The sequence below is a fragment of the Felis catus genome, chromosome A1 (assembly GCF_018350175.1).
Source record: "Felis catus isolate Fca126 chromosome A1, F.catus_Fca126_mat1.0, whole genome shotgun sequence".
Classification (NCBI taxonomy): Eukaryota; Metazoa; Chordata; class Mammalia; order Carnivora; family Felidae; genus Felis; species Felis catus.
The window spans coordinates 154642436-154669970 of record NC_058368.1 but is presented as its reverse complement, the minus strand read 5'-3'; the positions used below and the strand labels follow the sequence as shown (position 1 = coordinate 154669970).

The 27535-nt window shown below is 35.3% G+C and overlaps 1 long non-coding RNA gene across 1 annotated transcript in view; it reads left to right on the top strand.

The window, feature by feature from the left end:
• LOC123379104 overlaps positions 1-26269 on the top strand; it is a 102085-nt gene extending 75816 nt beyond the window's left edge. The window contains exon 3 of the long non-coding RNA XR_006583098.1: positions 21076-26269. This is a non-coding gene — a long non-coding RNA (uncharacterized LOC123379104). The remainder of the gene's footprint in view (positions 1-21075) is intronic.
• Positions 26270-27535: the final 1266 nt, after the last annotated feature.

The following is a 27535-nucleotide window of genomic DNA, read 5'->3' as shown; positions in this document are numbered from 1 at the left end:
TTTTGTCCTCTCTCTTCCATCAATTACTTTCTTCCTTTTAAAACGTTGAAGTCTTCCCTGTCCATTGGCACATTCACCATTGCCTCCCCAGTTCTCCAGGATTTTCTATTCTCAGGATGATTTTGCTTTACTTTCGAACCTTGCTCCATCTTATTTCTCCTTTCCTTCATTTCTCTACTTCCTCATTATCTCACTTCAACCATTGAATTGAAATTGAATCCTTCAAAGTCACCAATCCCTAATCCATTTTTATTTTTCCAATCTTCATTCTCCTGGACTTGTCAGGGGAATCTGAGACTATTGGCCATAAACACACACACACACACACACACATTCATTCATACATATATTACATAATATATGTATATATATAAAATACACGAATATATATATAAATATATACATAATATATATTATGTATATGCTTGCTTTGGTTTTTCCACTATTACTCAACAAAGTCTTTTTTCTTTATGTTTTTGCCCTCAGGAGTAAATAATCCTCAACATTCTGTTATCAACTCTCTGTTGTTCCTTCTATAGTCTCTTGACTGTGGAAGCTATGTGTAGCCTTATGACTTTGAATTTCAACACTAGATATATGTCTCCAAAACTGCCTGGTTTCTTATTGCTCCATCTCTGGTAATGTATCACTATTTGTTTTGTGTATTCATTTTAACATACTAAAGATATATACATTGCAACATGTTGCAATATAACTTAATAATTGATATGTCCTGTTGTCCCAAATAGATTTTTATATTATTTAGCAGAATAAGCCCTGACATATACTTCTTTCCAAAAATTGTTTTTATATATATGATAACTGAAGAAATATTGTTTTAGATGAAAAGGAAAATGAAAAGTTGTATTTATTTATACAGATTAAGGACCATACATAACTGTGTACCAAGTGTTTTCTGTTTTCTGTTATCTTATTCTTAACCAGTTCGGGTCTTAAAGTATCAGTGGTACTTAGGAGAGCAGGATGGGAAAAATTGTAGATGCATGCACGTTTATGTTCCTACTCACATCTTTCTGTTGCCTTTAATCATGTTAAACTTCATATCATCTTCATTTATACCAACTGTAGCCAGTAAGTCCTGCTCTAGACTTGTGTTCAGTGCTTTCTTCTGATTCCATTCAACTCCAAAGTCAGTGATTAAGCAGTCAGCTCTGTTGGGAGAACTCTGATCATGATCTCTGGTTGAAACCAACCTCCCTCATTTCTAGTGAACCCCCTTTGTGTCTCAGTGTCTAATAAGCTGCTCAGTGGGTAGTGGGATTGGCATGCAAGAGGATTTTGCTAGAATTGGCATTCTATCTCTTTAAAGATGTTTAGAGTTTGTACTTAAAATTTTTTGAATTAGAAAAAAAATTTTGAACTTGAGAGAATTTAATTGTACTGAAAAACTTTTATTTACAGAACTTAGTAAAGAATCAACAAAGATAAAGTTAGCCTGGATATGGACATAATTAATCTTTTAACCATTACATATGTTTTGGTTCTTAACTATTTAAAGAAAACAAGGTTAGATGTAAATATATACCTGTTGACTTTACAGTCTGATCAGAACAAGAGAAAAATTTGGAATTGGAAGAGGGATGATGAAAAGGTGAGAAGGAGCTTCTAATTTAATAAAAAAAAAAGATAAAGACAAGCTAGGGAGAATAAAGAAGGAAAGGAAAATGGCAATTTAGAAAAGGCAAGAAAAATCAGAGAAATGTATAAATCAGCAGACACAAAAGGTCTGTTGGTCTCTTTGTAGGAGTGTACTATTACCAAAGCAACACAGATTTTAACTTATTAAAAAAGCACCATGACCAAATCTTTAAAAATATATCGATGGTTACAATAATAATTTCAGTCATGTGAGAAAAAAATAAAATAATTTCAAATAATTGGCATTAAGTGAAAGAGCAGTTACATAACTGCCTGGACCTTTAGGTAAGTAATTTTGTTATGTACATAAGAATATCTAAACAATACATACAAAGTTAGGAAGCAAATTGTCAAGAATAACACCTAGAAATTTATGGTAGAGTTAGTAGAGCTTGAACGTTTAATGCTACTTAGGCCCAATTTGATAATTAAAAAACAAACAAACAAACTTTTTTTAATGTTTATTTATTTTAGAGAGAGAGGGCAACACAGAATCTGGAGCAGGCTCCAGGCTCTGAGCTGTCAGCACAGAGCCTGACGCATGACACGAATTCACAAACCTAGAGATCATGATCTGAGCCGAAGTCGGATGCTTAACCAACTGAGCCCCCCAGGTGCCCCCCAATTTGATAATTTGATTAAGGTGTCAGCAGTATACTATTATATGTAGTCTGTTTCTATCAAATAATATATAACTATATGACTACATATTATAACATATTGCTAGAAATTTTCTTGCACAATTTATATTTATCTTATTAATTTTAATAAAATTTATGAAATGTATTTATCATTATTTTTAATTCATTGATGAGAAAATGAGAGTAAGAAATATTAAGCAACTTCTGGATTACATAGGAGCTATTAAAACAGTGTCTTAGTAAACCCCAGACTTCGTGCTTTTTTCTACCACAGTATATTGCCTCCCTCCACATGTGAATCAAAATGTGGCTATAATTTACATGAATTAACTGTCTTTATGTCTCAAAATATAACCTGAAATTATGCTTCAAAATCTACTGTAGGTGATTGAGTTATTTGGGCTAAAATTCGTGAGTCAAGGAGTTCACCATTAAAATGCAAATATTATTAAAATGGTATCATGTAGTTATCTTTGATTATCAAATTCCCTAGCTCAAAGTAATCTGTAAGACCAATTTCTGACAGTGACAAGAAGAAGAGAGGGAATTGGAAAGAAGAATGTGGAGTATTGCCTCTCTCTGGAAAGCAAAACTCAGGGAAAGGACTCACTGCTGGCAGGGACATTTATGTGGGTGGGGAAGGGTTTAGAAGGGGACAAAATGAGCACCGAGCTCCTTAGCTAAGGGAACAGGCACCAAATGGGAAAGGAAGTGTGAAAAACAAATTTCTTACTGTGCCTTGGATTCAGTGCTGAATAGTAGGACATCATGCCAAAACTCAAGTTGGTATAACTAGCATGCTTCATTGATTTCAACTTGGATAGATTTTCATATTTTAAACTCCGAAAATCAAGAGAGTATTAGATCATTGTTAAGTTGGCAGCATTTTTATTTCTTAGTAATTGTGTATCTTACAATTGATGATGACACCTTAGATCTGATGAAGGACAGTGACTGAGGTTCATCTGAAATTTAAAAGCGAATGTATATGAGTCTACTCTGAGGTCCTCTAGTGATGCTCAACATCACTTCTGATGCTAATTCTCTTCTTGTGTTAATTCTCTTAATCTGTAATGATAAGACTAATGTCTCATAAGTGTGCCATTCATGTTCCCTGTCTGAATGGATTCCTCTATGAAGATGGAGTGATATCAATTGAGAAAAGGAGTTAAAACTCCATTTATATAAGCAGTATTATAGAAAAGCTATGAAGTCTTCATGGCATTTAAAATAGAATTTTAAAAATCTCTTAGGATTCAAGATATTTTTACTTTTTAAGGAATTTTCAAATTTTCCAAGCTGTGTGATTTTTGTAATCTTCTGTAGTCAAAAAAAATATTTTAACTAAGTTAAAATTTTAAGCTACTCTGTGATGTTAAGATTGAGTTCAGTGTAAAAGTCTTCAGTCTAATAAATTGAGTAGTGGTTAAGCTCAGAAAGCAAGAGCTCTGAGCTGTATGTTTCTAGCTGAATTCTCAGTTTTTGTTTTGTTTTTTAATAAGGCATAGTTTCCCATGCAGTAACATATGGTTTCAATATTTGAGCATTCTCAGCCATTTCCCCCATATGTTTGTTGTAATCAACTAACCACACATGGCCAAATTCTGCCCTTAGATGAGTGTGGAGAATGTTCACTGGGGTCGAGGCAAGCAAGCACACTTCTTGCAGCAACCTATGGCAGATAAACCAGATTTCCATCACTATTTGCACAACAATGTATAGCAAATGAATGATTATTAATACATTTTAGAAGTGACTTTGATTGCAGAAGCTCTTTTGTTCTGAGAATGTCTGAGATTAGCTGTTTCACGGAGTTATTGAAAGACTCGGGGAAAGTTAAGTGTGAAGGTATGTATGCATTGGGTAGGGGAATGGGAAGCATTAAAAATCACTTGGGGTGTGGCATGCACAGATATCCAAGGCATTATTCACTTATTTCATTCACTCCACAAGTCAGCATGCATCTAAGTGCGGAGTATACATTATCTGCTCTCATAGAGCTCCCATTCTAGATGCCATACGGACAATAAACAGATAAACTAGTAAATAAACCAGGAAATGTATATAAGTGTAATGAAGGTGATAAAACAGGATGATATTATTTAGAGAGATAAGAATTTTTTTTTGCTAGTGTAGTTAGAGAAAGTCCTCTCTGTCTAGAAGTGATATTTGACATGAGGCCACAATGGTGAGAAGGAGCCAGCCATGTGAAATCACAAGTGGAAGTAAGAATTTACTACACAAGAGGAAGCCCCTAAGGCTTGAACAATCTATCTGATGGTTCTGGAGAGAGGTGTGGTTGCATATGCAGACCAGATCATGCAGGTTCGGATAGACCATAGTAAGTTTTGTGGATATTAGTCTAACCACAATGCAGTGTTTTAAGCAAGAGAGTGAAGCAAGCTCATTTATTTATACATTTATATTGAAATATACCATTACAACTGCTTTGCCCCATGAATGACCACAATGATAATCATTAGGATAGTAATGGAAGGTATAGAAAATACCACTATTTGATGGGAATGAAAATTGTGACCCTGGCAAGCATATATCAAGACATCTTGAACATAATTTTGATTTTCTGGGATATAGTGTCTTTAGGCATAGAGTCCTTGTCTACCTACATACAATCTGAGAAGACATCTTCCTGTGAGTTTTAGGGGAGAAATTTAAGACATGGAATGGTCAACATGTGAGCCTCATATAATTAACATAAACACTTACATCTATGATAATTTTAGGAAAATTGGAAGGAAAAGTATTGTAAAGATAGACTTCCTTTTGACTGATAAAGATTTTTGAAAATAGGAAACAATGGATATATTTCGAAATCATAAAGTGATTTCCAAAATTGAAGTTTGGCAGATGCACATACAGTAACTCTTCATCACCCCTGTGCAATTTCAATTTGGACCAATTTTTATTCACTTTAAATGTGATAAAGTGACATTTATACATCAATATTAAGGATATTAGAATTCTTTAAAAGAAGTTTAATTTTCAAAATAGCAAAAGGAATTTTTTTGACATATGAGAACATAATTACCCAACGTCTAATCTTTCCTCTTTTCCTTTCCAAGATAATGATAAAAGTAAATTCAAAGAAAAAAAACCCTAAATGTTTGAAAATGTTTAACAAATATTTGCAGATAGATTTATTTTCCAGATATTTGCTATGTATTTTCATGTTTTAAGGTCATCACTAGTTTTCATGGCACTTTCAACGTTTATTTATTTTTGGGACAGAGAGAGACAGAGCATGAACAGGGGAGGGGCAGAGAGAGAGGGAGACACAGAATGGGAAACAGGCTCCAGGCTCTGAGCCATCAGCCCAGAGCGCGACACGGGGCTCGAACTCACGGAGTGCGAGCTCGTGACCTGGCTGAAGTCGGATGCTTAACCGACTGCGCCACCCAGGCGCCCCTTCATGGCACTTTCAAATAGCTATATATGTTCAGTGACATACAGAAATTTATATCAAACCAAGATTGTCTTGCTACAGAAATATGTAATCCAATAAATTTGGGATGATTGAACTTTGTCTTGAGATTCTGAGAGGGTATGGATTTTCTAACTTAATTGGTAGTTAAATACAGGAATTCTTTATTGGCTGTATCATTAAGACAGGCTAGTGTATGCTGTGGTAACAATCACAAATTTCAGTGGATCAGAACAACAAAATTCATTTCTCCCTTATGCTCCATGTGGTTTACAGGAAAGTTTTGATTTTCATGGTCACTTGGCAATCCAGGTTGAAGGAGGTGTCATGATTCTTTTTTTTTAATATTTTTTTTTCTTTTTCAATCTTTTTGAGAAAAAAATCACATAATGTGGAATTCACTGTGTAAAGTATACACTTGAGTGGTTTTTAGTATATATGTAGTGACGTACAACCATCACCACTGTCTCATTCCAGAACATTGCCACTACCCTTAAAAGATATACTGTATCTGTTAACAGTGACCCCTGACTCATATTTCCTTTTCACCCCTGGGCAAACATTAATCTACTTTCTATCTTTATGGATTTGCCCATTCTGGAAATTTCGTATAAGAAGAATCAAACAGTAGTCAATCTTTTGAGTCTGGCTTCTTTCATTAGCATAATATTTTTAAGGTTCATCCATTTTGTAGCATCTTTCTACTGCCAAATAATATTCCACTGTAAGGATATAACACGTTTGTTTATCCATTCATTAGTTGATGCACATGGGAATTGTTTCCAGTTTGGGGATATTATGAATAATCCTCCTATGAAAATTTGTGTACAAGTTCTTGTGTAAATATGTTTCCAATTGTCTTAGTTGTAGACCTAAAGGTGGAATAGCTGTGGCTTGCCGTAACCCTGTATTTAGCTTTTCGAGGAATTGCCAAACTGTTTCCACAGCTGCACCATTTTATATTTCTACCAGCATTATATGTGGTTCCAATTTCTCCACATCCTCACCAAGTCTTGTTATTTTACCTTCTATCTCTCTGTATATATATATTTTAAATGGACATCCTTCTGGGTGTGAAGTGGCATTTCACTGTGGTTTTGATCTGCATTTGCCTAATGATGAATAATTTTGGGAATCTTCTTCACCTGTTTTTTGGCCATTTGTATACCTTCAATGGGGTAATGGTCTATTCAAGTCTTTTGCCAGTTTTGTATTTCTCTTTATAATTCTTTATTATATTAATTATTTGATTATATTATATCTATAATATTCTTTATAATATAAAGAATTATCTTTATATTCTAGGTAACTAGATCCTTATCAGATACACGATTTGCAAGTATTTTTATCAATTATGTAGCTGTCTTTCTATTTTATTGATAGTGTCCTCTGAAGCACAACATTTTTATATTTAGATAAAGTTCATATGATCTATTTTTTGTTTTTTTGCTTTTGGTGTCATATTTAAGAAACACCTGATAAATCCAACTTCATGCAGATTTATACCTATGCAGATTTATACCTATGCATGATTTATACCTATGAATCCTTCTAAGACTTTTATAGCATTAGCTCTTACGTTTATGTTTATGATTCTTTCTGAGTTAATTTGTGTACCTTGTGTGAGCAGTCCAAATTCATTCTTTTGCATGTGAATATCCATTACTATTTGTTGAAAATACTATATTTTTCCATTGAATACTCTTGGTATATCTGTAAAAAAAAATTGACTGTAAAACAATGGATTGACCATAGATGAATGGGTTTATTTCTCAGCTCTCAATTTTATCCCCTTGATCTATATATTTAGCTTTTGCCAGTACCACATTGTATTAATCACTGTAGTTTTGTAGTAACTTTTAAAATGGAAGAATGTAAGTCCTCCAACCTTATACTTATTATTCAAGATGGTTGTTGCTCTCTGAAGTCCCTTTCATTTCATTATAAATTTTAGGGTCAGCATATCCTTTTCTTAAAAAAAAAAATCAACCTGGAATTCTGATAGGGATAACACTGAAGCTGTACGTCAATTTGAGTATTGCCATCTTATTGATATTAAGTCTTCTGACCCATTAACCAAGGACATATTTCCATTCTTGTAAATCCTCTTTGATTCATTTCATCCTTTGTTTCATAGTTTTTAGCATACAAATCTTACACTTCATTGGTTAATTTTTTTTACTAAGTATATTATTTTTTGATACTATTAAGATTAGAATTGTTTTTAATTTCATTTGCAAATTGTTTACGACTAATATATAGAAATATAGTTGAAATTTTGTAGGTTAATTTGACAGCTTGTAACTTTGCTGAACTCATTTGCCAGCTCTGAAGCTCTGATTGTGTGTGTGTGTGTGTGTGTGTGTGTGTGTGTGTGTATTATTTGGTGTTTTTTAAAGTTTTTAAAAATTTTTTTAAATTCCAGTATAACTAACATACAGAGTTATATAGTTTCAGGTGTACAATATAGTGATTCAACAATTCTATCCATTACTCATTGCTCATCACCGTTCCTGTACTCTTAATCCCCTTCACCTATTTTACCCATCCCCCACTCACCTCCCCTCTGATAATCATTAGTTCTCTATATTTAACAATCCTGTTTTTTTTGGCTCGACTCTTTTTTCCTTTGACAGTTCATTTGTTTCTTAGATTCCACATGTGAGTGACATCATGTAGTATTTGTCTTTCTCTAACTTATTTCTCTTAGCGTTATACTCTCTACATCCATCCATGTTGTTGTAAATGGCAAGACTTCATTCTTTTTTATGGCTGAGTAATATTCTATTGTGCACATAGCCATATTTTCCTATCCATTTATCTATAGATGGACCCTTGGGTTGTTTCCATATTTTGGCTATTGTAAATAATGCTGTGATAAACATAGTAGTGCATGTATCTTTTTTGAATTAGCATTTTAATATTCTTTGGGTAAACACCCAGTAGTGGAATTACTGGATCATATGATAATTCTAGTTATTTTGTTTTTTAGAAAACTCCATACTGTTTCCTTTAGTGACTACAGCATTTGGCATTACCACCAACAGTGCACTAGGGTTCCTTTTTCTTTACATTCTTGTCAAAATTTATTTCTTATGTTTTTGATTTTAGCCATTGTGACAAATGAAATGCCATCTCATTATGGTTCTGATTTTCATTTCTCTGATGATGAGTGATGTTGAGCATCGTTTCATGTGTCTGTTGGTCATTTCCTTGGAGAAATGTTTGTTCATGTCTTCTGCCCATGTTTTAATTGGATTATTTGCTTTTTGGGTGTTGAGGTGTATAAGTTCTTCATATATTTTGGATAATAACCCCTTTTAGTGTCTTTTATATATGAGATTATTCCATGTGCAAATAAATGGTTTTACTTCTTTCTTTCCAACCTGGATGATTTCATTTTTTTCCCTTACCTAAATGCCCTAGACAGAAATTCTGTACAGTATTGAAAAAAGTGATGAAAATATATATCCTTGTCTGTGTCCTTACCTTAGAGGGAAAGTTTACAGACCTTTATCATTAAGTATGATGTTAGCTGTGGTTTTTTTCATAGATATGTTTTATCAGGTTAAGGATATATCTTTGTATTCCTAATTTGTTGAGTATTTTATTCTGAATTTGTGTTGGGTTTTGTCAAATGCTTTTTCTTTCTGTGTCTATTGAGATGATTGTGTGTGTGTGTGTGTGAGTGTGTGTTTATTCTTTTAGTATGGTATATGATATTGCTTAATTTTAATATGTTCAAAAAATCTTGCATTCCTGGGATATATTCCACTTAGTAATATCATCCTTTTTATATACTGCTGAATTCTAGTTGTTAGTATTTTACCTATATTCATAAAACTATTGGTTGGTAGTTCTCTTGTGATACCTTTGTCTGACTTTAGAATTAGTGTAACACTGCCCTCACAGAATCAGTTCAGTAACATTTTTTTCTTTGATTTTTTTGGAGGAGTTTGAAAAGAATTGATGTCAATTATTTTTAAAAATCTTTGGTATAATACACCAGTGAAATTATTTGGCTCTGGGTTTTTGTGGTTGTTGTTGTTAGTAAATTTTTGATTACTAAATCTTTTTGTTTGTAATAGTTCTACCCAGGTTCTCTATTTCTTCTTGAATCAGTTTTGGTAGGTTCTGTGTTTCTAAGAATTTGTGCATTTCATCCACATTACCTAATTGGTTGAAATACATTCATTCATAGTAGTTTCTTGCAACCATTTCTATTTCTGTGAAGTAAGAAGTAATGTTACCACTGTCATTTCTGATATTAGAAATCTTCTCTATTCTTCATCAGTAAGCATATTCATAGGTTTGTCCATTTGTTTTCATTGATTTCTCAATTTTAAATTTCTTATTTCAGTTATTTCCACTCTAGTCTTTATTATTTCCTTCCTGCTTGTTTTGAGTTTAGTTTGTCTCCTTTTTTTCCCAATTTCCTAAGATGGAAGATTGATTTGAAATATTTCTTTTTTATTAATGTAGGTATGTAAAGTTACTTGTTTTTCTTGAAGGACTGTTCTGCATCCTATAAGTTTTGGTATTTTGTATTTTTATTCTCATTAATCTCAAGTATTTTCTGATTTCTCTTGTGATTTCCTCTTGGACTCATTTTTTATTTGAGAACATGTTGTTTAATTTCCACATAATTGTGAATTTTTCGTTTTCCATTTTGTTACTGATTTTTAGTTTAATTTCATTTTGATTGTAGAACATACTTCTACAATTTCAATCGTATTACATTTATTGAATCTTGTTTTGTGCCCTACCTTATCATCATTCCTGGAAAATGCTCCATGTGCTCTTGAGGAGAATGTGAATTCTGCCTTTGTTGGGTAGAATGTTCTATAGATGTCTACTTGTCTATTAGGTTGGATCTGTTTGGTTTTCACCAATAGGTCTTTTAAGCTTACACTATTGTTAAAGTCCTTTATTTACTTATTGATCGTATGTCTAGTTCTAGCTTTCTTTGAAAGTTAAATGTTAACATCTCGAACTATTACTATTATTATTTTTTTTAACATTTATTCATTTTTGCAAGTAGAGGTGGGTCTGAGACAGAGGGAGACACAGAAGCTGAAGCAGGTTCCAGGCTCTGAGCTGTCCACACAGAGCCCACCGTGGAGCTCAAACCGTGATCTCACAAACTGTGAGATCATGATCTGAGAGGAAGTCAGAAGCTTAACTGACTGAGTCATCTAGGTGCTCCTCCAAGTCATTTTTTTGTTTTGTATATTTTGGGGTTTGGTTGTTAGGTGCATATATATTTATTATTGTTATATCTTCTCTATGGATTGACCTTTATTTCATTATATGATAGCCTTCTTTGTTTCTATTGACAATTTTTTTTAATTTTTTAATGTTTATTTATTTTTGAGACAGAGAGAGAGACAGAACACGAGCAGGGGAGGAGCAGAGAGAGAGGGAGACACAGAATCTGACACAGGCTTCAGGCTCTGACCTGTCAGCACAGAGCCTGACGTGGGGCTCAAAATCACAAACCGTGAGATCATGACCTGAGCTGAAGCTGGATGCTCAACTGACTGAGCCACCCAGGCACTCCTCTACTGACAAATTTTATCTTACAGTCCGTTTTTCTTTTATTTGTTTAGCCACTCCAGCTTTTTTATTTTAATTAATTAATTAATTAATTAATCAATTTATTTATTTATTTATTTATTTTTTGGTTACTGTATGCGTGGAATATCTTTTTCATCTTTTACTTTTCAATTTATTTTATTGTACCATTTTAATTTCTTTGCCATATCTTTAATATGTATTTTAGTTATTTTCTTTTTGTTGCCCTAGTGATTACAATAAACATTTTAATTTGTAATAATCAGTTCATATTAATACTACATTAATTTCAATAGTATACAATTTGCTCCTATATGACTCTGTTCTCCTGTCCCCTTTAAGTTGTTATTGTTACAAATTATCCCTTTATATATTTTTGTGCCAAAGAAGACAGATGTAAAATTATGATCTATGCAGTTCTGTTTTAAGTCACATAGGTAAAAGAAAGATTTACAAACAAAAAATATCATTATGTCTTTTATATTTACCTGAGTTATTTCCTTTATCAGTTTATAAAATTTCTTTTCTTTTTTTTAATTTATTTCTGGATTCAAGTTACTGTCTATTGTCCTTTCATTTCAGTCTGAAGAATTCCTTGTAGCATAGATATGTTAGCAATGAACTCAGTTTTAGTTTATCTGAGAGTGTCTAAATTCCTATCTCATTTTTGAAAAAGAGTTTTGCTGGGTATAGAATTATTTATCATCAGGATGTTTGAATTTATGTTTCTTTTAGCACTTTGCTATGTCATTCCATTTTTTTCTAGACTATAGTCTCAGGTGAGAAATCAGCTTTTAATCGTACTGAGGATCCTTCTATGTGATATCACTTTTATCTTACTATCAAGATATCAAGATTCTCTTTTTGTTTTTGTCTTTTATCAGTTTGCTTGTGCTGTATATAGATTTGGCTTTCTTTGAATTTATCCTACTTGCAGTTTGTTGAAACTTTTGGATGTGTAGATTGTTTTCATCAGATTTGAGTTTTCAGACATTATTTTTTCAAATACTCTGTGTGTTCCCTTTTCTCTCCCTCCGTTTTTGAGATTTGAATTATGTGTTTATTGTTATGCTTAATGGTGTCCCGCAGATATCTTAGACTCAATTCATTTTTAATGTTTATTTATTCTTGAGAGAGAGAGGGAGAGAGAGAGAGAAAGAGAGAGAAAGTGCAAGCCAAGGAGGGGCAGAGAGAGGGAGACACAGAATCTGAAGCAGGCTCCAGGCTCTGAGCTGTCAGCACAGAGCCTGACACGGGGCTTAAACGCACAAACCACGAGATCATGACCTGAGCCTACGTCAGATGCTTAACCAACTGAGGCACCCAGGTGCTCTGACTCAATTCTTTTTAAAAATTCTTTCCTCAGTTCCTGAAATGGCGTAATTTCAACTGGCATAATTTCAACTGACCTGTCTTCAATTTCACTGATTAATTTTTCATCAGGCTTCAGTCTGTATTCAGCTACTCTCGTGAATTTTTCATTTCACTTGTACTTTTTAACTGTATAAAGAAAATTCTCTCTCTCTCCCTCTGTGTGTGTGTGTGTGTGTATTCATTTTTAATATCTCTAATTGCTGAGATGGCATCTCATACTTTAATTGTTTTTTTTTTTAATTTTTTAGTGTTTTATTTTATTTTTGAAAGAGAGACAGAGACAGAGCACAAGTGGTGGAGGGGCAGAGGGACAGAGATAAACAATCCAAAGCAGGCTCCAGGCTCTGAGCTGTCAGCACAGAGCCTGACATAGGGCTCAAACCCACAAACCGTAAGATCATGCCCTGAGCCAAAGTTGGACACTTAACTAATTGAGCCACCCAGGTGCCCCTAATTCTTTAGACATGATTTCCTTTAGGTTTTGAACATATTTAAAATACCCCATGTAAAATCTTTTTGTCTAGGAAACCTAATGTTTCAGCTTCTTTCGGACAATTTCCATTGATTGTCTTTTCCTCTTATGAGCCACACTTTCCTGTTTTCTTTGCATGTCTCTTAATTTTATTGTTGTTGTTGTTGAAAACTGGACATTTTCAATATTATTTGGCAATTCTAGGAATGAGAGAGCCCCATTTTTTTTGTTTTTGTTTTGTTTTGTTTTGTTTTGTTTTGCTCCTGAATTACTTATGGTACACTTACTATACATATAGAGTACCTTCGAAGTAAAAAATTAAATTTTTTCCAAATTCAAAACTCTTTCTAATTAACACAGAAGTACCCTATATAACAAAGTAAATTATTTCTGGTTTCTGTTTTGCTTTCAAAAGTCACTTGGTAATGTTTAGGGGATTTAAGACTGTAAGTAACTAATTTCTGAAAACATTAAACTTTAGAAAAATAACTCATTAACAAGTTCAAAAAAATGAAAAGTATGTATTAACATGGAATGCATTATTATTGATATTTTATTTAATATCTAACATGGTTAAATTTTCATTCCAAAGCAAAGGTCATTATTTTGACCCAATCCAGGCAATACAGAGTAAAGTATACAAATAGATACTATGATGTGGTGGACTAAGCTTTAGGATAGGTAGTGCAGTTTGTTGGGGCGGCTCAGTCTGTTAAGTGACCCACTTTGGCTCAGGTCATGATCTCGCAGTTGGTGATTTTGAGCCCCACGCTGGGCTCTATGCTGACAGCTCAGAGCCTGGAGACTGCTTCAGATTCTGTGTCCGCCCCCTCTCTCTGCCCCTCCCCTGCTCACACGCTGTGTGTGTCTTTCTGTCCCAAAAGTAAATAAACATTAAAAAATTAAAAATAGGATAGGTGGTGCAGTAAGTATTTTCAGCTCTGGTACTGCCTCATTATAGGACTGTGTTTTCTTGGGCTCAATTTCTTTGTTTGAGTAATGGACCCAGTTGGATCATTTGTAACATTCTATAATTTAAATCCACAAATCCCTAAATTTTCCAGAGTGCTGTCTATTTGTCACATTATGCTTCAAAATCTGTTTCTGTTAGGTTTTTCTGTTTATAATAGAACTTGTTAAATAGCTAACCACATCTCCAATTTGTAGTTATTAAAATAAAGTCCTCATATTCCTGGTATTTTTTTTTCTTTCCTGTCTTTATTTCCAACTCTGATGATCAATTAAAACTGCCTATTCTATATGAGTTTCCCTCTAAACATATTTACTATGTCTCCCTATGTACAGTAAAACCTTGGACTGTGAGTAACTTGTTCTTTGAGTGTTCCACAGGAGGAGCAAACATTTATAATTAATTTTAACTTGATAAATGAGCAATGTCTTGCAATATGGGTAGTACATGATGCCGAATGTCATATGATCATGACAGAGCCAATGGTTCCTGAAATTCACTTTGTTATATATACAAATGCTTTGGATTGCAAGCATATTTCCAGAGCAAATTATGCTCACAGTCCAAGGTTTTACTGTATATAGCACACTTTGTTTTTGTTCACGGTGGTGATTCAGCAGTGAAGGAAGATATCTCTTAAATGGTAAGGTTTAAATGACTAACCTAGTTGTTATCAGGGATACTGACTAGTCTTGAACAATAGAGATCTTAAAAGGGGGCAAAGGAGCAAGCTCTTTGAAGCTGATATCTTGACCCCCAACAAAATCTTGTCCAGCCTCCATTACTACCATCCTGCATTCTCTTTAATTCGTCCCTCTGCCCTGTGAAGATAGATCGACAAAAGTTATTTGAGGGACAGATAAAAATGAAGGTGGCGCCTGCTCTATTTTCTCTGCCAGTGTCATTACAGGCAAGAAAATACATCCTCTACTGTCTGTACCTCCATTCAAGCATCTTTACTTATCTGTTTTTCCCCACTTCCCCATCTGCAACTTCTGCTATCAGGCCCTGGTAGATGAAGAGAATACAACATAGGTACTGGCTGTAAAAAGGTAGAGTGATTGAAGAGAAGGATTCTGATTGAGTCTTCCTTTCTCTTCTTCATCATTGCATGTGATTGTAAAACCCTCCATCATTAACTAGTGCAGACCATAAAAAGAAATTATGTCCCATTTCTAAAGGTTTTCAAAAGATAAAATTCCAAATTTATTTTTAAATTATCTTTTATTGTTTCATCCTTTAATATGGAAATGGAAAGTTAGCTCCTCCCTTATTTTTCTTAGGAAAAACAATTCAAAGAACATGAGTTCTACAAAGGAACGAGCCATCAATTCTATGGTCTCTTCAACCTATGTTCTTTCCACTAATACTGATGGTTCAATATTTTTCTGTCACAAAGCAGCAAAAATAACCCTGATGATGAGTCTTTTGAAAAGTTCCAGGGACGCCTGGGTGGCTCAGTCGGTTAAGCAACCAACTTCAGCTCAGTTCATGATCTCTCAGTCCGTGAGTTCGAGCTCCGTGTCAGGCTCTGTGCTGACAGCTCAGAGCCTGAAGCCTGCTTCAGATTCTGTGTCTCCCTCTCTTTCTGCCCCTCCTCTGTTCATGCTCTGTTTCTCTCTGTCTCAAAAATAAATAAAAACATTTAAAAATTTAAAAAAAAAGTTCCAGAGTGCAAGAGTAAAACCTAACTAATTCAGCAAACCAGTGTGGGTGCCACACATGCCCTGAGCATACAGTTAGCAAATTATTCAGAATCTGTACTTTCTTGTCCTAAAATTTGAGTATAGGTGAGATGTGTTGTGTGTGTGTATATGTGTGTATTTTAAAGAAATTCCTGTCTCCATGAGTGAAGTAAAAAACCAACAGCAACCTAGGACACCTCACAATCCATGATGCTAATATTTTTTATTAAAACTTTTATTATAGTTTCTTTGCTACAGGATTCCAAGCTCAGGTCTAACCGACCCTGCAGTATGCCTCTAGCATGAAACACTGAAGTGACATCTTCAATATCCACCCTAAGGAAAGGGGTCAGGCATGTGAAAAGTGCCATTCTTAACATATACTTAGTATATTTTTTAGGCTAAGTTACTTTACAGATGAAATTAACTGATTAAATGGAGTTAAGTTGTATTTCAGTTTTTATAGGAAACCTTGGGGGTCAATAGTTTCCAGAGTTCACACAAATTCTTGAAGTAGGAACCTTGGTACTCATGGGTGTGGATATACCCACGTCATAAGACTTGGGAGGGGTTATTAAAAAGTTCACAGAGAGAGCACAAATTCTGCACCATTAATTGTACTAAATCAAAAGTCGATGGGCTGCACAACACGTAGGGACTCCCACATGTTAGTAAAGATTGCAAAGGCTCAGTGTGAGCCTGACATAATGAACATAAGAGAGCCAATTCTGTAGACATGGCAGAAAGACTACATAACTTTCTTAAGTACATAGTATGATGCTTTGTACACAATGAACATTAACTGAGTATTGTGTTTGACTACAAAAGAAATTGAAGTATAATGAAGAATAACATGAGACAAAATAATGAGATTTCCTTTTTTATCTCTTTAGCCACTAACAAACAAAAATCTTCATCGGTCTTGTTATACTAGACTTTGCAATAATGCTTTCATATTTTTTAAAGATGGAACCACATCAAACATCTGTACTTAAGTGATAGACAAGGGAAAATAACCAGGCAAAGTTCCGAGAGAAGGAATGACCAAAGTTTGAGAAAACGGTAGTGTTGAAACAAGCCAAGGGGTGGGGTAAGGAGAAGGCAGTAGTGAGAAATACTTCCTAAGAAGGATGAAGTTGTTTCTAGTGTCAACTTACACTGAGGTTAAGTAAGAGAATGACTGAAGACTACCCACGTGCAGCACTTTCGGCAACAATTTTGGTAGAATGATACAAACACGAGGAGAGAGGAGAAAAAGAACTCAGGATAGGTGTCTGTTGGATGTCAGCAAGTTGTGTTGACTCTCAAAGATTTCTGTGTTCCTTACTGAATGGGAGGTAAGGTGATTTTCTAGGAGTGATAGATTGGGGTTATGGTACATGTTTTGGAAAGATAGGACTGAGTTGAAATAGTTTCTGTGAAAAATAGGTGAGGGAGCTGACCAGGCAGCCCTATGGACCTCGCTGGGGCTGCAGACCATGACTGTAGAGGGTCACAGATGTTTTAGTGAGGATCCAGGAATTGCTATGAATTGTCCTCTTAAACTCTGGGTTTCTCTTGAAGATGATGACTATATCGTAGCTCTCTAACCTCAGCAGATAACATAATTCCTGAACTCTGCGTGCAGGCGTACCTCAGAAATATTGTGGATTCAGTTCTGGGCCACCACAATAAAGTGAATATTATAGTAAGGTAAGGAAAATGAGTCTTTTGACTTCTTACTGCATATAAAAGTTATGTTTGCCCTACACTGTAGAGCGTTAAGTGTGCGCTAACATTATGCTCCAAAACACAACGCACATACCTTAATTAAAAGTACTTAATTGCTGGGCACCTGGGTGGCTCAGTCGACTGAGCATCCGACTTCGGTTCAGGTCATGATCTCACAGTTCCGCGTTCGAGCCCCACATGGGGCTCTGTGCTGACAACTCAGAGCCTGGAGCCTGTTTGGATTCTGTGTCTCCCTCTTTCTCTGCCACTTCCCCGCTCTCTCTCTCTCTCTCCCAAAAATAAATAAACGTTAATTTTTTTTAAAGTGCTTCAATACTAAAAAAAATGCTCTCCATCATCTGAGATTTCAGTGGGATGTAATTACTGACCACAGATCACCATGACAATTGTAGCAATAGTGAAAAGATTGGAAATATTGCAAGAATTACCAAAATGTGACACAGAGACAAGAACTGAACAACTGTTGTTGGAAAAATGATGCCAACAGGCTTTTTCTATGCAGAGTTGCTATGACTTTATATAAAACAACAACAACAACAACAACAACAACAACAAACACACAGTATCTGTGAAGTGCAGTAAAGCAAAATGCAATAAACAAGACATGTCTGTAATTATCTACAATTATTTACTGTATAACAAAATGCTGACCTATGTCATAAGATGACAACAGCAATTATTGACTCTTACTCATGAGCATGATCAGATACAGAAACTTCCTTGTTATCTGACTATGCCAACCATGTCCTCACACTCCAACAATAGTTCTCCCTTCTAATTCTTTCTTTCTCTGTGGCCCATTTTCGCCCCCCAGTCAACTGATGATAATTACAGATTCTTAATCATCTTTCGAATTTAGCAATGGCAGAATCTTTTCAGTGCAGATTCTTGATATTATAGCTATATTAGGGAAATACCCCAAAAAAGACCACAGTCCATTTGTATAATAGACCCTTTTCTTGATCCTCAGTTATCAACTCTACTTTCCATCACAGCAATATACTATTTGTTATTGGGAAGCAATTAGATTCAGTTTCAATTCATAAAATCAATCTTTAGTGCTAAATAGTCTTAAAACTCTATATCTCATGCTAAACAAATAGAAAAGCATCCTGTTTGTTTTGATCCATGAAACGCTTGACAGAGTTAATTCACCACTGAAACTTGAGTTAAAACTCTAAATTGGTGGGGTGTCAGGGTGGCTCAGTCACTTGAGTGTCCAACTCTTGATTTCAGTTCAGGTTATGATCCCAGGGTCTGAGATTAAGCCCTGCATCAGGCTCTGTGCTGAGCATGGAGCTTGCTTAAGATTCTCTCTCTCTACCTCTTGCCACACCCCCACTTTAATATGAAAAGAGGAAAACAAAAACAAAAACAAAAAACTCTAAGCTGGTTTAGTGAAGTGATCAAGAATATTGTCTCTCATTTTCTGTTTCCTTAGTGCCTTGTGATGACTTTTTTTCCCTCCGTGTGTGGGTAGAAGTAAGCAATGAAGAGTATAAAACAGAAAAAGGGAAGAGCCTGGGCTTGTATTCTGTATAGACTAATACGAAGGAATCAACTTGAACGCATGATGGCCAATGTCAGGCATGTCATAGGACAGCGGGGACAGGGCATATTTCACATCAATTCAAAATAATCTCTGTGCTTTCCAACTCATTTTAGCTATATCAAAGAAGGGGACAGACTGGGACTCAAGAAGATCATATAGCTAGTAGCTTTCAAATTCAGACTGTATGGAATGTATAAGAATATCTGTCCATCATTCTAAATTGTGCAGACGCTACTCTTCATTTAAAAAGTGTCCCAAAAAAATTGCCTGATCATAGCCATGTTTTAAGATCTTTAACGCTTGTCTACGATTAGGGGCAAAATGGCTTTAAATTTTTTTTTTTATAGAAATTCTGGCTTTTCTGTGAAGATCAGCCTCTTCCTAAGCTGCATCAACTTCAAATATTCTGCTGGCAGTGTCCGCACAAGAGGCTGCTAGGCTTCAGTCTGCCACAGGCCCTGGGATTCTACAGGGTCTAGAATCCTATGGTGTATGTCTATTCATTTCAAATAGTTTTCAAAAATAGAAAAATGTGAGAGGATGAATGCTTAATATTAAATGAAAGGGATCTTGGGCTACAAAGCACACATTCTGTCTCTGTTGTACAGAATCATAATTTGAGGTTGAAATTTATATTCTTAATGTAATTTCAGAGTGGAACATAGCTTTTAAAACAGTAAAACAATAAAGGTGGCCATGCATAGCTTACAGATATCGCTGTGCTGATAATGCCTGCACCGAAAGTGTCAGAGTTCTCCACGCACACGTTACTTTTAAAACCAGTCAAGATACGAAGAGAAGTATTAAAACACTTGAACCATCCTCTGAGAACATAGGGAGTGGGCGAGAGATACCTGTGAGTTTTGCATCAACACTTCCGATATTGAGACGCAAATTCTCATTTGGTTTCTGCCTGGATTGTCCAGGCACACTATAATGTTAATTACATCTTACAACTCCAGGATATCATTAACAATATGTAAAATCCTCATTTATATTGTTTTCAATTTGCATTTATTCTTATATATCTTTAGGGCTTAAATAATTATGGGAGGTAAAAACTCAAAACGTTGGAAATCTCCTTGTGAACCACAGTGATGAACACGAATATGGCCTTGGTAGTACTTGGTACCCATTTAGTAGAATCTGGTGCTTACTGTGGTCACCAAGTGTTTTACTTTCCAACCACAAGAGAGAAGGCCGTTAATGGATTCCTGGTCTCTAAAGGGGCATCTTAGAAAATGCAAATGCAAATTGCGGTAAACAGTTCTCCAGCGCAATGCTTACCTTACAAGCGAAAGGTGATTTTTTGGAAATCAATTATATCAACTTTCTCATCCTTACCTTGGCAATATTTGCAACTGCATTAATTTCTAATTTAGGTTATTAAGTATATGACAAATTTGAATATCCATTGTACACTCTACCTCATATTTTAACATTATCCAATTACCCAAAGACACAGACGTAGAATACTTTTATTTTAGGATCAGTTATGCCATATTGCTAAATGAAAATGACATCGTCCCTTAGCATTATCATTAATAAACCATTCATTGGGAAACTTGTATCATTTCTCTCAAAGTCTCAAGATTTTTCTTACCAATATATACCATCTGTCTTTCTGGAAACAATAAATACATTTAAAAAGCAAAACAGTTGACACTTCAACTTTTACCATTTCCTCCCTCCTCTCTTCCCTGCCCTCCCCACCCCCAGCAAAAACAACAGAAAATTATTTGAACTCGCTGGAAAGAGTTGGCTGTGATTAATTGCCTTTCTTGGTGTGTGTGTGTGTGTGTGTGTGTGTGTGTGTGTGTGCGCGCCACAGTTCATTTTATGATGAAGATTTCTGACTCGAGCAAAAGACGATATATCAAAGTTTAAATATCAGTAATAAAACAGTACAGGAGATATTCTGTGACTACTTAGATCTGAAAGCATTTTATTGAAAAAGGTTTGTTTTCTTTGGCAGCCTTCCATGACCTCCTACTGTTGACCAAACTAGCAGCCTGTGTCCTGTTTGAAGAGCTACTGCGGCAGAAGCCGCTGCCTCCAAGCGCTTACGGGATTTATCTCTAAATTAATATTTTCATCGAACACCCTCACGATACACCTTACATAATCTTTAAATTATAGGGAAACGCTAGAAGGGTGTTCTGCAAGTCACTGGCTGGAGTCCTGCGAGAGATTTATGGCTCTCTCAAGTCGACATTTGTGACTGACCTACAGCACACCAGGGCTGCTATTTCCCTTTCCTGATTCATGATAAGTGCAGCTGCCTCCAAATAAGCCTCCCGAGCCCATTAATGCTCAGTCCATTCCCTTCTGGTAAATACGCACATCCCCAGCCTCACTTTTGAATGTTCAGCGGCGACAAAGTTGAATAGAAAATCAGGTTGCCTTTTCCTGTTCGAAACCCTTTGCCAAGTGCCTTGTCACCAGAACGTGGGCGCCCCAGAGTCCAACTTAACCTCTGGCTCTAATTAAGGAGATACTTTCCAATATAGTTTACTCTCGCAAAAATAGCAAGATTGTTTTCCCCTGGCAACACGGGTTTTAAGGTCCTACACTGGGACGCCTTCCGTGTTTTGCTGCCAGCACCATAGCTAATTAACAAAATTGCATAAAGATTGATATGAAGGTAAATATTAAAGGCACAAAAGGGAAGGGAAGGCAAATTATTTAAAATGTCAGAAAAGCCAAGACATTCATCTTCCCTGCCGCAATTTGTTTTTCATTAATAAAATATACATTGTTTTCCGCTCGGAAAAGTTATTAGTGGCAACACGGTCTGCACGAAGCTTTGTCTCTTCTGAAATGAAGTCTTTGTTTAGACATCGGTGATGAGGGTTTTGTGCCATTGTCTAATCTGTCAGATTAGATGAGCAAGTGTATTTAGGGGTGCAAAGATGTGCAGCCACACCTGCTGTGCAAAGCTGTGAATTCACAACTCTTCTGACTATTAAAATGTGTTATCCTGGGAGCTCTTTTGTTGTAATGGAACTGTTGGTGGTTGTGTGTTTGAAGTCGCGCAAGTGTCAGGCCTTATTACAATCATAATAATCACTCCAAAAATAACCTCATATTTCGACCATTTCATGTTAATGCGCAAAAAATTAAAGGCTAAGCACCTAATAGATTTGAAGATGTGAAAGTGATTTTGCACTCAAATCTTTCTAAGCAAAAACGAAAGTCCATTAATGCAATAATATTCACAACCCAGAAAAACTATAGCCATTTGAGAGAGAGTTTTGAAATAATACAGGACGCGAACAAAGGACACGCAACCAAATGTGAAGCCAATATCGTGAGGATAAAATTATTCTCTGAGCGATATTAACTGTGATCCTTAAAAAACGCTAATTATCATTTCTTTATCTGTTGATGTTTGTCCTTTTCATGGGAACCTATCATGATATTTTATTCCCTCAACTAAATATTGGATTAAGCCTAAACAGAGCTAATATTTTCTACTTGTCCCTGATTATATTGGCCACTTTTTTTGTGTGCAATTTCTGTTATTTTACTTTGTTGAAATGTAACTGCCCTTAATAATCTTGAAACAAAACAAGGAAATAGAGCTGCTTCATTTATTAACTCACCATGCAGTTCCTAAAACCTACTTTTCTACCTAATTTATATTTTTGATATTGGAGGTTTTTGTTGAGCATTAGTGTTCTTTAAATAATCGTCGAGTGTCTCATAAATCTATAGGACTTTCTTCATTATAAGTTAGAGCATTTGCTAAGGAATGAGAGAATTTTTCTTTTCAGTATTTTAAAAAGCAAGGGAAAAGAGAAAAGAACAAAATGTTAAGCCTCTGTTGTTACTTTTATAACACTAAGCAGCTTGTGGCAGGTTTAATAGACCCTAATCTAGAGAGGCCTTTTTAGGGACCTTAGACCTGTATGGCCTCATTAATTCACATGGTGCGTGACAGTTCAGAGGTGTCCTAAACCAGCCATTACCTGCATAAACAGGCTCTGATGCCAGCGTGGCACGTTCACTGTCCTCAGATCAGAATTCCTCATCCTTGATAGCTGTGATTAGACAAAACCTCCGTAATGTAAGAATATTTTCTTTTTTTTCCTCTGTAAATACCAATGAAATCTGATCACGAACTACAGTGCAGTACCTTGCAAAACAGATTTTTAAATATTTTTAGCACTATCCCACAAGAAGATAATGCACACTTAACCGAGAAAAGATACTGGCTTAAAATAATGGAAAGATATTGGCCTTCTCCAACTCTCCAGAAATTGTCATTTTACTGAGACTCAGGCATACAATTAGGTGGCCCTCATTTGACAATCATTACGATGCTGAGACCCGGATTTCATATTGTGTAACATCTGGATGGTCCTGCACATGTAGCAGGGTGACAGCTTCACACATTCCTTGAAAAGAGGCGTCCACACACTGACAGTTACTCATCATTCAGAACCAGAAAAAAAAAAATGAAACGAAAAAAAGATTTTCCTCCTGACTCTTAATTTAGGCTAATCTATGTAAAATACATTATCTAATAGCAACCAGCACAGGAACAGTTTTCTGGCACATTTGCAAATTGCAGCTGGTCTGAATTATAGCAAGAAATATTTTACCTTGTGATAGAAAAGGGAAAAAAGTTTTTACCAAAGGCCAAACTGTGTAATAAAGGAAATTAAGAGTAATTGAAGATTTGATTTAATTTAATTAACTTTGTAATAATCTTAAATTACTTCTCTTTTTTTATCCTTATATAAATGCCCAGTGAAGACATTGAATATGAAAATGCTAAAATAATATGTAAACCTGGTATTTTAATTAAATCAGTGCCAAGCTAATTTCTAGCTATTACTTGTTGAGAGAAGTCTTCGTGATAACAGGATTGTTCATCTCAAGGCTGTATAAAGTGATGAAAAACATATAAATATGTGAAAATTAATATCTGCGTATGTGTTTTTTCTTTTAAAGTATGCTGAAATCTTCACAAACCTTTAATATTTCTCATTGCGCTTGGTTCCCCCAACAGTATTGGTGTTTCAGTCTCTTACATTTTCCTCAGAACCCTGTGTCCTTGTTTCCCTGACTAGTTTTGATCTGGATAGGTAAAATACTGATGCTGCTTAAAACTTTCCTGCACAGAAGACATTTAAAGCAAGGCAGATACAAAGATTGGTTTTCCTTTCCTGAAATTAATGAAAGCCACTGTATGCAATGGATATTTAGTAGAGAAAATGCATTATTTTATGGAAGATATTTTTTTAAATGTTATGTGGACTTCTCTTGCTTTGCAGTGTATCCACACCAGCTAAAAAGATTCAATAGTCTGACTACACTTTTACGTGCTGGATTAGTCTTTATATTTGTTTTGATAGAAAAGCAGGCAACAGCCTATTTCATGGACAATAAATTCAAGATAGTAATGATGAGATAGTATTGCCTCAGCTAAGTGCACCCAGATTGGAGGATCACATATTTGACCTCGATCTAGTATGGTCCTTAATGAATCTATATACTTGATTAGAGTTACTGTCTTTTTATGGCTCCAAATAGCTTTGCATGGAAAACTAGCTCATTTTAAGTAGAGTTGAGAGAATTATTTTGCTTCCAACGAATCTCTGAAACTTTTCCAAAGACTTTTGAGTGCTTGCTTTAAAATTTTTGCTTCCCAGAAAGCTACCCTTCTCCTTGCCAATTTTGGTTTTGTTTACAACCTTCATTGCATAGAAAAGATGTGCTCTTCTGCTACATGTTAAAGGTATGAAAAATTTGGGGGTTTTAAATAATCAGCAGAATTACTGAAATATTGTATGAAAGCCCTGGTCTTGCAGTTATTTAGGAATTTTGCAGATCTTCCTTGCCTAGCCCATTTCTTAGGACAGAGTAGAAGAATTGATGCTGGCGTGTCATATTGCGAGATCAGTGTTAAAGTAGCAGTAAGACAAAACAAAACAAAACAAAACAAAAAAGAGCCAGGAAGGATTAGAACTCAGGGCCATTGGAGGTCTTCTGTCCTGTTTTACGTGTGCTTTGTTTCTTTTATTCATTTACTTTTATTTGCATTCTGTCAGCTTCTAATAATAAGTGGAATTTTTATAGCGTCTGGTTACAGATATCACCTCTAATGTTCCAGTGTGCGTGCAATGCACCTGCTTTATTATGCAATGGTCTTTTACAGCCTCCCTGCTTCTGTGATGTAGCTCTCTTCTCATCTCTGCTTCCAACTCCATCTCTCTTTCTCTCTGCTTCTCCGGCTGCATCACTCACTCTTAATTCAAGAAAGTGATTTCTTACTTCTTGTCATTCTCTTTCTTTCTACCACTCACTCTCAATCTATCAGAACTCATTTCCTGATTCTGACTACTCTGGGCTCATGTATCTCCCTCACTCCGTTCCTCTTCCAGAAATATGATCGAAATTCTTTCTTTCTTTACCTTTTTTTTTAAATGCAGCTTTCAGAAACTTTTATTTTCCTTCTTTGTCTTTACTACCATTTAGGATTTGGAGGGTAGACAAATTTAGACAGTAAAATCTCAAGTTCACATCACTCTGGGCACTTCTGAAGGAATAAATATTTTCTGAAAGTATCCACAAATATGAAATGGTAGACTCCTGCAGTATTACTCATTAATAAATATAGTGAAGGTTTTCAATCAAGGACTTTTGGAGATGAAAGAATTAGCTCTCAGGTGTGGGGTATTGTCTCTAATAACAACAAAGAATTAGGATACAAATAGATGACGTGTGCATATTTCCAGTTGTGTCTCTTAATGTTGGACTAGGGTCTGAATCTGCAAAGACCAAAAGCACTCGGATTTTACATTTTTTAGTGTATCACTTCACTCACTTAGATTGCTTTGCTGTTGTTACTTCTTCATGTTCTAAAATGGGTTGGTCATGCATTCTTCTTAACATATGATCTTAAGTGGATGTGTTGATGTTACAATAACAGTGCCAGAATAATTAAGTCATTCTAACAATATCAGGAATTTCATATGTAATTCAATAGTTACACGAGTTTTAAATAGCATTAATACATCCCTAAGCCCACCACAATGAATATACTATATAATCAATCAGTTTTGCCTAAGTTTAAAGACAAAACAAAAATGCAACTAAAAAGAGATTACTGCATCTATTCTAGAACTTCTTTTTTACCGGGGTTACAAACGAGGTAATTTTCAATCACATGCCACCAAAAGTAAGCACCTCACAAATAACCATTTTAATAATTTAATTCCATTTAATTCCAATTTTGAACGGAAATTCTCTAGTAACTCTGTCAGATGAAGTCTGTCCTAAAAACAAACAAAAACCCTCTGTTGGCATAGAGATCTCCGAATAGTAACGAAAGTGAAGAAAATTAGAAACAAAACAAACAAACACACATTAGGGGAAAAATAAACCTCACAGTTAAACCTAAATTGAGGACACTGAAGCCATCTCTAACATCTCTGTGTAATTTGTAAATTATATATTTTTTTTCCTTGGTAAGTTAATGACACATGCATCCTTCCAATCATTACTAGGGGGAAAAAAACCCTGAATGATATAAGTGTAATTCAAAAGAAAATAAATTGATTTGCCTTTGCTCCATGTAACTGTCACTTAAGTAGGCCATAAGCTATGATGTAGGCAACACCCACGGCTTATTGTAAGAGAGCTCACATTCCCATAGTCCAGCTTCACATACCCTAAAAAACAGAATAAAATATTTAACGTGATGGTAAAGCTCAGTTTTCTTTCACTTCTCCTCGGCGATAATTCCATAGCTCGGTATCCTGTACATTTGTGCCTGAAGAGGATGAAGTATTTTTCTTTTTGGATGATATTAATCTATTTTGCTGTCTTAGCAGGGATACATTAACCAGGCCGAACTCTGAACACGTTTTTATTTCTTACCATAGAAAAGACAGCCAGATAGCTCATTAAAATATATCAATGAATAATACCTTCTTCCTTTAAATTAACTAATATCTAAGTTTAATGAAGCTCAGTTTATAGTAATTTTCTGGCTGAAGTGCTCTTCTTTCTGCCTAATTATGTGCACCGTTTTCAGACAACAAGGAGTGTCTTTAACATTAGATAAGAACCTGGGCTTTTATCTCAATCAATAGTCTTTAGCCTTTGAACTCGTGTCAGTGGAAGACCAGTCCGTCACATTCAGTTCTACCTGATCTCTTTTTCTTCTTGATGCATGCTGCCATTTACAAAAGAAACACACACACACACACACACACACACACGCACGCACGCACTCACGCGCGCGCGCATGCACGCACTCACACACGCTCATACACACCCAGGCACACACCTAAGATACAAGCAGGCAAAGTGTTTAGATTATTTGTGTGTCTGTGTGTATGTGCATGCGCACAAGCATGTGTGGACAGGATCCTTTATAGCTGTAAAGATGTGTGACTGTAATGATGATGTTAAAATTTTCT